The following is a 12,992-nucleotide window of genomic DNA, read 5'->3' on the forward strand; positions in this document are numbered from 1 at the left end:
ACCTAAGTGCCCAACATCGGATGAATGGATAAAGAAGATGTGGCACATATATACAATGGAATATTACTCAGCCATAAAAAGAAACGAAATTGAGCTATTTGTAATGAGGTGGGTAGACCTAGAGTCTGTCATACAGAGTGAAGTAAGTCAGAAAGAAAAAGACAAATACCATATGCTAACACATATATATGGAATTTAAGAAGAAAAAAACATGTCATGAAGAACCTAGGGGTAAGACAGGAATAAAGACACAGACCTACTGGAGAACGGACTTGAGGATATGGGGAGGGGGAAGGGTGAGCTGTGACAGGGCGAGAGAGAGTCATGGATATATACACACTAACAAATGTAAAGTAGATAGCTAGTGGGAAGCAGCCGCATGGCACAGGGATATCGGCTTGGTGTTTTGTGACCGCCTGGAGGGGTGGGGTAGGGAGGGTGGGAGGGAGGGAGACGCAAGAGGGAAGAGATATGGGAACATATGTATATGTATAACTGATTCACTTTGTTATAAAGCAGAAACTAACACACCATTGTAAAGCAATTATAGTCCAATAAAGATGTTAAAAAAATAAATTAATTAATTAATTAAAAATAAAAACATTTAAAAAAAACAAAATGGCCTAACAATAATAGAAAAGAATTAGTTCAAATTTCAGGCAAATCAATCTATCGATACTTAGAACACTTAACTATAAATTTTTACTCTTATTTCAGAATCAGATCACTGTTTCATGATGCAAAAGGGAAAGACATTAATATATATTCAGGGCACTTCAATAAATATATACACACTAGAGTGATTACGATAAATATCGAGTGGGAAATATGGTGTTAAAATATCAAATCCCATTACATAACATTAATGTTTTAAATGATCTACTTCATCTTCTTTACCTCTACCTACTCAAAGAACATAATAATCATCTCCAAATGCTTGAAAGTCTTTTGATGAAAGATGAATTAGATTTGTTCTGTGTGGCTAAGACTAGCAGCAGACTATATAGTGAGAGAATAATTTTCTTAAAAACAATAATAAGCTAACATTTATTAAGCTTTTATTACCCAGCAGGCACTGTACTAAGTACTTTATGTGAACCATCTCATTTAATCCTAACAAGGCAAGTGTAGGGCTCATTCTGCAGCTGAGGAAACAGAGGCTTAGAGAAGTTAAATAATTGGTTAAATAGTTTATGAGTGATGAGCAGTGGATACTAACCTAGGATTGCTGGAGTCCAAAATGCATATTCTCTACCACAATAATATATGCTTAATAGGAAGAAAAGGTTTGAAACAGAACTTTCCAAATACAGTAGGATCCCTATCACTGGAGATATAAAAGAAAGGGCTGAGAAAACTCTCGACCGGTATCTTACTGAAAAGATTCGTGTGTTTATTCATTCAATCGATGTCTATTAAGTGCCTACTACATAGAAGCCATACTATTTTACAAGTTAAGGATTAAATGAAAAGCAAGATTGTTTCAGGAAAGCAGATTTAAGTCTGAGGTAGAAAACTGAAGTGAATAATTTTTTAGTTTCTCCAGCCACACAATTCTGTAACTCTTTATTTCCCTTGTTCAGCAGTTCCTAAAGCAATTAAAACAGAAGGAATTTGTTCCTTCAGCCACCTGATTTTCCTCTCTCCCAATATCTTTATTTCTTTTCCTATTCAACATGCTGATTTGAATTAGCTTCGATGCCACCCAGAATTGAGGCATGAAATACAGGCGTTCCTACTGAGCTCTTTACAACTGATGCTGAAATCGCAAACTGTGATATAGTGTGAACTGCCCGTCTCCCAAGTATATCGTATGCTCTCACTACCATTTCATGGGCAAAAAAGGTTGTCTATTTTTCTGCTTGAAATCATCATTTCATTCCCTGTCTTCAGTTAGATAACTTACCTATTTTAATAACAAAAGATATAGGTATCACTTTTGTTGGTTCTATCTACCAAATATGAGGAGACATTTCATCCACTAATTATGGAAAGGAGTAAGACAAGTACCAACTCAAAATACAGTACTTCTCTTTTTCTTTTTTTTAATTGTGGTAAGAACACTTAACATGAGATCTACCTGTGTAACAAAATTTTAAGTGCACAATACAGGATTGTTAACTATTTTATAGGTAGATCTTTAGAACTTATTCACCCTGCATAACTGAAAGTTTATACCATTTGAACAATAGCTCCCCATTTCTCCCACCCTCCCTTGCCCCTAGAAACCATCATTCTACTTTCTGCTTCTATGAGTTTGACAATTTTAGATAACTCTTGTAAGTTAGGAACATGCAGTAGTTGTCCTTCTGTGACTGGTTTATTTCATTTAGTGTAATGCACTACAACTTCATCCATGTCAGTGCATATTGCAAGATTTCCTTCTTTTTTACATAAATTATGTAATTAGAAAAAAATTTATCTAGATAGTCTGATTTTGTGATGAAGTTTTTATCAACTTTTTCAAAATTGTAATCTGTTGTTAGTCTTTTTCTCACTTCTAAGTAAATATTGGTTTCCATGTCTTAAAAAAAAAAAAAAGACAAGCACCAAACTTCAGTACCTGATTCTTTCATAAAAATCTATTGAATTATTCAATTATATACTGTGGGAAGATTTTTATAACTAAAATGGTTTTGAAAAAGAAAATTCATGGTCATTTTCACATTATCAGCTTCTGGCAAGGTTACATCCACAAAGGAGGTTGATTCCACAGTCATCACATTCCATTTATTCTGTGCATTTGATTGGAAAACGGCAACTGATTATTATGAGGTTGGACAGTAAGCATTACAATTCCATTTGTGTTTTTTTGTTTGTTCGTTTTTGTTTTTTTTAAAGGGCTTCAAATGCTTGGCTTTTTATTTATTTTATTTTTTTATTTATTTATTTTTGTCTGTGTTGGGTCTTCATTTCTGTGCGAGGGCTTTCTCTAGTTGTGGCAAGCGGGGGCCACTCTTCACCGCAGTGCACGGGCCTCTCACTATCGCGGCCTCTCTTGTTGCGGAGCACAGGCTCCAGACGCGCAGGCTCAGTAGTTGTGGCTCACGGGCCTACTTGCTCTGCGGCATGTGGGATCTCCTAGACCAGGGCTCGAACCCGTGTCCTGCATTAGCAGGCAGATTCTCAACCACTGCTCCACCAGGGAAGGCCCCATTTGTGTTTTTGAAGACAGGTAGGTGTAGGTCACTCAAACAATAGAAAAGCAAGACAATAATTTGTGTAGCAATGAAAAACGTTTAAACTTTCAATGATTCCTCCATTCCCTAAAGTGCCATTGCATCAGATTGGTCCATAGAGCTTTGAAAATGACCTACACTGAAGGGTCACCTATGGACTTTCTAATACAGGAGACGTAGAGTGAGCCCAGAAATCAGAATTGTATTTGAAGCCTTCAGATCATTCTGATGTATGCCCCCACTTGAGAACCACTGATTTGCCTGTTAAAGTCCAAAGTTTTTAGCATGATTACTACAGTCATGATGACTGGCTCCTGCTTAGCCCCATCTCCAAACTGCCTCAACACTTAAGCGTAAGAAATACTGAGCTTGGGGTTTCTTGGAAACAGCGTGCATTTGCTCACAATGTTCTTTTTCCTAGAATAAATGTTTCCCCTTGTACACTTGGAGTATTCTATTCCTATTTCAAGACCCAGCCCAAGAATCATCAACTTTCTTACACTTTCCTAGTGACCCCGAAGGAAAATTAATCACACCCTGTTCTAAGTCCCAGCCTAACTTATTGTCACTTAAGTGACAATACTTAATAGTATTGTCGCTATTTGTCTCGATTTATGTCTTGCCTACTAAGCTGTGAGCTCCTAGAAGGCTCATAACCTTTCGTCTTTTTAACCATAGTGTTTAAAACAGTGGTCTGTCAATGGCAGGTGTTAAATCAATATTGATTGAATAAAAAAAAAAATCAGTGAATGAATGGTATCACCAATTATCCAATATTTCAGGGCAAAAACTTAAATCTTAAACTCTTCTCTGTTTTCAGTAGCCGTAGTCACAGATTTCACTGCTATAATATTTATTCTAACCATGGTTTACTCCTCTTCTTCTCCACTGCAAACGTATAAATTTTCTTCTATGGACTAGTGCCACTTTAATGCTCTTCTATGGTACCCCACAGTCTTCAGCAAAAAGTCTTAACACCCTGTCATGCCATACAAGGCCATTTCTGCTCTGTGTCTACTTGCCTCTAAGCCTCAGTTTCTACCATTTCCACAAACAGAGCCTATAGTCCACTTACATGGAACTATATACTCAGGCCTCCAAAATGGGTCACTAATCTCTCTCTTACCTCTGTACTTTTATATATACTTCTTCCCTTCTTCGAAACTGCTCCTTCTTCTTTGATTCTACCCACCATAAAAAAAAATTCAGCTCAACTGTTCACATTCCCTGAAAGGCTCAGCTAATCATCTCCCTCTTAGATTGGGCTAGATGCACAGTCCTACTCAGGCTTCCCATAATTCCCAGTGCAGGCTTTTAGGCTCAAGTCATTACAATCGCTGACTTCTCTGTCTTTCCCAGCAGGCTAAGAAATTTTCTAAGAAAGAGACTTAGGCACCTAGTGCCAGCTTATTTCATGTCTAGAATGTAACTCAAAACTTAACTCACATCAATTTGTTTTAAATGTATTTAGTTTCAAGCATGTAAATATAGTTTTTCTTAAACTAATACCATGTGGAAAACATTGTCATGAGATGCTTACATTGTAATAAGAGAAGTTTGAGAATTAAACACTAAGAACCATTTTATCAAGAAGATGTCTTCTGAGGGACTTGCACAGAATGAAAGGCCTTTCATAAGCTAAGCACAGAGCTCCAAACACAGGAACCACCACAGAAGAGACACAAGCGATCCAAAGATGCCTGAGACATGACTCTTGCCCTCAAGGATTTAGCAAGCTGAACTTAATAGTTCACTAAGAAACAAAATCATCAGTGTTGATCAATATTCTTCAGACATAAATGTGTGACAAGAAGCCATTTTTGCGCTGAGCCATAGAAATTTAAACAAACTTATGTTTTCTCCTTGTTTTTTCTTTTTGTGATTGTGAATCCTGCTTGACTAAAAAGATGCTCTGTCAGATTCTTTACCTCACTCATTAATTCATTCATTTAATAAATAGTTCCTGACCATGTCCCACATCAGACACTTTGCCAAGCACAGATGGTACCAAAAAAACAAGATAAATACTTTTCCTTAGAGGCATTTTTAATGAAAACAGATAAATACATACACATAGTCAACCTAAAAACAAAGCAAACTTAACTATGCATGGGGACCATGAAAGGCTTCTCAGGGAAGGTAACATTTAACTTGAGTCTTCAGGAAGCAGTTGAAGTTTGCCAGAAATTTTATTAGAGTCAATGATAGAATTGAATACGGAATTTGTTTTTACTGTGCATTCTAACTAATAAAAGCCTCTAGCCATGCACACACGATTAACAATCTATAAAGGTGACAACTTTCCTAGAGACATGTGTTCTGCCATTTTCCTGACTGGAATCCCTTAGATTATTTTCCCAGGCACTTGAATTAAAAAAAAGATTTTCCCAATATAGGTCCTCAGGAGTGCTAGGGGCCAAATTACTCATTTATTTATGTTTTACACCTGTTGACTAAATGATTTTCAACAAACCTTTGTATAAGTATATGGGTGGAAAACACTTGAGAAACTATAATATTTTTTAATGCTGTAAAAACTTTGACTTGAGAATAAACTTATTGTCTCCAGAGTTTGCAAACATGGGCATTTCAGTCCCTTCCAAGCATTAAAAAGTGAGGATTCATGGAGAAGAAAAAGTCTCACAATATTTTCAAAAAGTAGAAGATATTTCAGTGAGCAGTCAGTGGATGTATTTCAAATTCCTAGCTGGAACAAATGAAAAGGAAGACATTCAATATACCAATTTTTAAATTGTTTCTTCTTAAATTTGATTTTTCTAATCATAAATGAATAGAGTCACATTGTGGAAAACTGGGAAAATACAGAATGAAATAATAATGATCCTGATTGCTGTCATTTGTTGCACACTTTCTCTGTGCCCACGATTGTGCTTCACATACATTAGGTCACATCATCCTCACCACAACTCTGTGAGGTAAGTATTATAATCGTCGGCTGAAAGAGACCCTAGAGATACCAGGAGGGGTAGCAACAGATGACAATCTTACGATGTCTGATTCCAAAGCCCTCACGCTTAATCATCTTCCACAAGGCCACCACCACCCCCATCTAGTTGCATATTTTCCTTTTTCTTAATTAATTTATTAACCCATTTAAATAATATTTATTACATATTTATACCAATCATAAGTTGCTGATGAAAGAGCTTTTGCACCATAGCCTTGTCGAAGAGACTTTTTCTAAGCATATTCGTACACCTTTTTGCCCTGGACAGAATTATACAACTCTATCATAAGATTCTTACAGACTGTAACTATAGCCCTAAACCGTACTGATTTGGGTTTGCCATACACCACCCAGGATTTCAGATAAAACTCTAACCACTATTCATCTAAACATTGAGTCATTCCACTGAACCCTTCTAGTACCTCAAATATAACCACAACTATAATGTTCAGTCATGTAAAAATTGGACTTGACTGTAAAACATAACAGCAAAAATACTTCTATAAAAATAATTACAGTGCTGTCAGGAGAAGCCAGAAACACAACAAGCACAGGAACAAATATTGAGGCTATATTTTTGTAGTAGGCTATATTTTTGTAGTAGGCTACTTGTCCTCTTTGGAGATTCTCCAACACCTTTACAGAAGTTCTTTAACTCCATTTAGAGGAACTGTCTTTCCAAAGGAAGAGGTAACTGGCATACTCCTATTATGTTAAACATCTATTCCCACAGCAAAATTTGTGCTTCATTAGGGTACTGTCCTATGAAGTCCTATGTCCACTGTCTATGTGGCCATCAAGTCCTCACTTGTTTACTATAAACAAATTTTACTTTTATATATTGGGTAATTGGTCAAGACTTTCAATATGAAACTACTATATGCTACTCTGAAGAATTACTCAGAATAATCACTGATACACTTTTTACATGCACCATCTGAGCAACAATTTCTACAATAAAGCTTATGAAATTAGAAAAGGTGGTCAGAAATCTATCATTAAACTTAGCCAAAGTTATAAATGATATTCTCCTAGTGCTCAAGCCTGAGAAGGCAGGTCTAAAACTCTTTAGCCCAAGTAGAAATAATTAAAAGGCTTTCACTTTCCATTAGCTAGCCACGGTGGTATTTGTGTCATTTCCAATACTTCATGTTGAATTTAGATAAACACAATTGGTCAGGTAGAACAACTCATCTCTAAACTGAAGGTGATGACCCCATACCTCTCCAAGGTAGACAAAAGGGAGGCTGGGACATGTTTTATTTCATGGACTCTGGTATTTGGGGATCCATGGCTTCAAAATATTCAGGTTTTTATTCTTTATATATTCTACAGTTGTCAAGTGTGGCTTCTCTTGAGTCTTAAATACCTCTGCATAGCCACTGTCATGTAAGATGACACAACCACTGATCATTTGACAAAGAAGCAAGAAAGTCAGACCCTGGCTTGACTCTGAACTGCTGTGACTGAGATAAAGATGTCACCTAGAGATCAGGACAGTGTTGTAGACCTGGAATGAGAATGATTTTGTGGTTGACCCTCTAGCCTAGTCAGAGGATGGCCAAATGATAGAGGTCTGAGAACCTATACAACAAACCCCATCAGTCATGCAAGACTGAGAACCAGAAAAACTGCTCCCATCAATTATTCAACTATACTTTACTCAGAACCTCATGTCACTTAGATTGACTCTACCTTAAAATTCAACAAATCCAAAGACTTCAGAAGTGTCCCCCACTTCTGATGTTCTGGCGTAAGAATTTCCAATCCCATCATATAAGCGATGAAAAGCATGTATTCATTTCTCCTAACAAGATGCTATTGAAGAATTGTATTTAAGAGTACAAGATGTATTTAAGAATTGTTCTCTGTTGCTGCAGTAAGTCAATAAAACTCAGTCTGTATATATTATAACAGATATTTTTAACTGAGAATGGAGCGTTCTACACCGCAAATAGGCAAAAGAGGATGGAATCTAGTGGACAAGTGTAGGATCTGTTGATCTAAATGTAGAATCACTTCTTCACAGGTAAAAGGAAGGAAAGCAGAATATATTGATATATGGTATAGATACGCTGCCAGGTCATTTCCATGATCTGGCCTCAAGAAGACTGGCAGATGCCCCAGGTTAGACAGGCCTTCTCATTCCTGCACTGACATAACACTGATTAAGCTGGGCTCAGACTCACATAGTATGAAATCAGTCCAAAATGATAGACATGTATGGCCATGTGGATTGTAGATGGGGGAAAGAGTGGCCTATATTTAACCTTGATGCTTTAAGCAAGCTACCTGGTTTTCAAAACAACAGGAGAAAAGTAAATTACAGACATACATTTCCCTGTTTAGATGCAAAATCACTAACTTAACAAGGTGATTCTAGAATTTGTCTGATAGGATATGTAAGTGAGAATAACCCCAAAACTTTTTGATATAGATTTGTAATGAGTAATCAACACATAGGCCATTTTTTAAAGATAGCCTAAAAATAACACATATCATTTACATTACAAAGGAGACATCATAAATAAATGAAGAACTCAAAGACTATTCAATACAGAGTACCAAGACAATCACTTTAAAGCCTAGTAAAGTTAGATCTTGATCTACTACCATACACCAACATAAATTCTTGGTGGATTAAAAAGCCAAATGGAAAATGAGAAATCATTTACAATTTTAAAACATATAGTTTAAAATATATCTGATCTTATGTTGAAAAGAACATCGAAGGATAAAACAAAAGAAAAAAATCACAGTGTTAACAATACATTAACCACATAGAAATTTTCAGACTTTGAACATCACAGGTTGTAACAAACTAAAATAAGTGGTAAATAACACACTCAGGAAAAATATTTGAAATATATACTATAAACAAATATTCATAATCTTGTTATATAAAAGTTCATACAAATTAATATAAAGAAAATTAAAACTCTAATAGAGTTATAAACACAGTATATAGAAAAACAATCCACACAAAATTAAAATTTTAAAGGGAATAAAACCAATAACCAAATGAGAATGTCATCATTACTAGTCATTATGAAAATGCAAGTTAATTTTAAAATTGGCACTCTCTAAAAAGCATTTTAATTGCTAATGCTCCAGATGGTGGTGAAGCAAACTTTTAGATCTATCACTGGCAGGCCTATTACCAAAAGCTTTATGGAAATAGTCTACCAGTGCTAAGAATCACAATAAGTCTTCCATACATTATAATTCAACAATTCCCTTTGTAGCACACTCTACCCTCAAGGAATTTAAAGCCCATTTATAAACAGTATTCAGCACAGCATTATTTAAAAGAGCAAAAATTTAGAAACAACTTTAATATCCAGTCATAGGAGAATAGCTACACTAGTTATAGAAGGTTGAACACGTATCATTTGTGGATAACCAACATTTTTTAACAACTTCCTAAATTTTGGCAATTTTTTACATTAGAAATCCTGCCTCCTGATGTAGAAGTAAGAAAACTAACATCCCTAGACTCCCTGTAATAGAATGCAGGCATGTGATTGCGCACTCTTGTAAGACGATGTAAGAAATGAGCAACAAGAAGAGGCTGCAGTACATGGGAAATCAATCCCTTAGCAAACTCAGTTACAGAGTTACTCAGTTCTCCAGTGGTGGCAGTGATGGGGAACACAGGAGGAAGAGAAGCAGCTTTGAAATAAACAGAATTTAATTCAGTTAGGCTTCCCCAAACAACAGATTTCCAGATAATCTGATTACAGACCGGCTGGAAAGAGGCTCTGAATTGCTTTGGAATAATTAGAACCATTTAACCTTAATTCCAAAATTGGTCCATTCTCTTCTTTTTAATCTCCTTGAATTCTCATAATAACTCTTATCCATTGAAATATATTGCTCCCTATATAAATAACTGGAATATTTCATGAAACACTTTTCATCCAAAGACACTTAACCAACTGAAGAACTTTGACTTAGGTCAGTAATGGGAGGGAAGAAAAAAATCAAGTGGTTGAGCACCAACTATGCTGGAAATAATAAGCATTAGGAGCATTACCTACCTTTGCTCATTAAATCCTCACAATTACAGAAGTGGATGTTAATATCTCCATTTTACAAATAAGGAAGCCAAGGAAGGCTAAATAATCTGCTAACAGTCACTCCTCTAGTAGAAAGATGATTTTCTTATTTAATCTTTACAACAAGAATTATACCCATTTTCCAGATGAAGAAAGAAAGGCAAAATCACGAAGCTAGGATATGATACAGTCAGGATTTCAATCCTGGTTTGGTTGATTCTAAATGAGGGCTTTTAATACTTACTCTATTTTGTCATCACTTAGTACAGTGACACATACATAGTGAGCTGTCGATTCCTGATAGTTTTTATTAAGACTTGAACTACTATCTGTCTGCTCTAAAGTCCACCTACTTAGGTCTCTATCATACTGCCTTCCAAATTTCATTGAGTTTGATAGATACACACATGTATCCAGAAATGAAAATATTCAGTAGATATGATGTCCCTTGGTCATTGATATAGCTTCAGTTCTAGATTTAAGTCATATTTATTCAGGATTACATTGAAATTACACAGGAATGGCAAAATGATACATTGTAAGAGATTTATTCTAAACTACTCTTCACCCTCATGCTAAGTGAAATGCAAATGATCTCCAGCTGGTAATTTATTATTGTTACTTTATCTTACCAATACTTTATGAATATGTATTGAATAATCCTAAATCAACAATTTGCTGTCAATAAAAGGATGATTGATACTCAGCAAAGCTACACAATCAATTTTTTTATCTCCTGCCTCAAACACAATGTCACCATGTGACAGGTTGATTTGCATTGATGTTAAATGTCAGTTTTGTGAGGTTCCACAGTGATGTGTGCAGGACCAGCACCTGATTGAGTAGTCTGCACTTCAGGGTAGAGCAAGAGAACCAGGTACACCTGTCAATGTCAAAATGTCTCCATTAGCACTGCTTGAGAGGCAGTAAAGTATGATGGTTAAGACCACAGACTATGGAGTCAGACTGCTTGAGTTCAAATCTCAATTTGTAGCTGTGTGACCTTGGGCAAGCTACATTACCTCTCAACTCTAAGATGGGGATCATCGTACCTTCAGCAAAGGTTTATGAGTTTAAAGAGCTAAAATTTCTAAGTCTCTTAGAAGAGGGCCTGGCAGGTAGAAAACACTATGTAAGTGTTACCTAATACAGCTACCACTTGCCATCAGAAACAAAGACTTTGGGAAGGTGGAATTTATACTGTTGCACACACATGCGTGTGTGTTTAGAAAGTTTATTTCAATCGGTGAGAACCCTGATGTGCAGAACCTCGATGGGAGGAATCCTTTCACAATGTATGTGTGTATCAAATCACTGCATTGTACACTTTAAATATATTATGATTTCATTTGTCGATTTTACCTTAATAAAGCTGGGGAGAAAAGAAACAAAACTGGGAAAAGGACAAGTATACAGAGAGAAGCAGAAACTGGAAAGCAATAGTGTTCCCACTATTGGGTTCTGTGAGTTTTCTGTGAATCTTTCTGATTAAGCTCTCTTTTTTGATCTGCTTTCAGTAACTTTTGGTTCCATGCATCCTGAAAATCCCTAACACGGTCACCTTATTAAAGGGAGACAGAAAGAAAAGAGAGAAGAGAGCTGTGAAGGAAGACTTTGCCCCAAGCCAGTGAAGACAAGTTTCTCCATGTCTTAAGCTGGCCCAAAGCTGTCCCTTCCACCCGCTGGTGCCTTACCCCATATTTCCCCAACACTGTTATCCAAAGGTTAACCCAAGTTATTTACCAGGCCCTGAAAACATAGCCCCTGCTGATGTGTAGAAATCTTTAGGAGAACACAAATTAGAAGCTTGAATACGTGTGTATTGAAGTTTTTATTAATAACTGAAGGTTAGAAGATGGTGAGATACCGCATTAGCACTTAATTCAGTTTACTGGAGTGTGGAGGGCTGATTAGAAAATATAGTACATGTGATCTTTACCTCTCCAAGAAGGAGACTAAAAGTCACAGCAAGCCAACCTCCAAGGCCCCAAAGAAGTAATGAATTTCAAGAGTCCATAGATTTTTCTGTGTCTGTTCAAAGATAAATCTTTAGGGGATTTTTTATTTCTTAGATTTCTTCCCTCAGCATCAAGATTTTCTAACTACTATAATGAAGGATTTTTTTCAGTCATATTTAATTAAATTCAGTTTCTCCCTGCCACAGTATTTTCTATGGGCATCCTTATTTAAAAAAAAAAAAAAGGAAGGAGGATTTCAGATGACTTACCACATCCTCCCTTATTATATAATGCAATTCTTCCAAATGTAAACTCCAGAAGAGGATTTATCTATTTGTACCACCTAGAAAAGTACATAGCACATCATAGGCTCTTAATAAACTTTGTTATTGAATCCATAACAATGATAAAAAGAAAAAAGGCAAACAGAGATCTGTGATCACTAAAGCAAAAAGTACAGAGAAAGTTTGCAGGCCTTGGATCCAGATAGACAACCTAGCTGTATTTCCTTAGCTCTAGTACAATAAAGTACATGGCCACACAGTTTATGAACCACAGCCACTTTTTCAATTATTTTTATACAAAATTCTCTTAAATTATACATTGAATCTTTCCCATTGTTTAGGGGATTTTGTTATGCCTCTTGGCATTTTAATTTAATATAAAATTTAAATTTTATTTTCTTAAAAAAATGGTGCTCTGAAATATGGATAAATAGGTAGCATCCACTAAGACACACTATCTTAAAGCAGAAAGAAAAAATTGTGTTAGCTGATTCCCTGTGATAAAATCATAAACCCAAAGACTTACAAAATTGGAACTACATCTG

Source organism: Globicephala melas, chromosome 8 (assembly GCF_963455315.2).
Source record: "Globicephala melas chromosome 8, mGloMel1.2, whole genome shotgun sequence".
NCBI lineage: Eukaryota > Metazoa > Chordata > Mammalia > Artiodactyla > Delphinidae > Globicephala > Globicephala melas.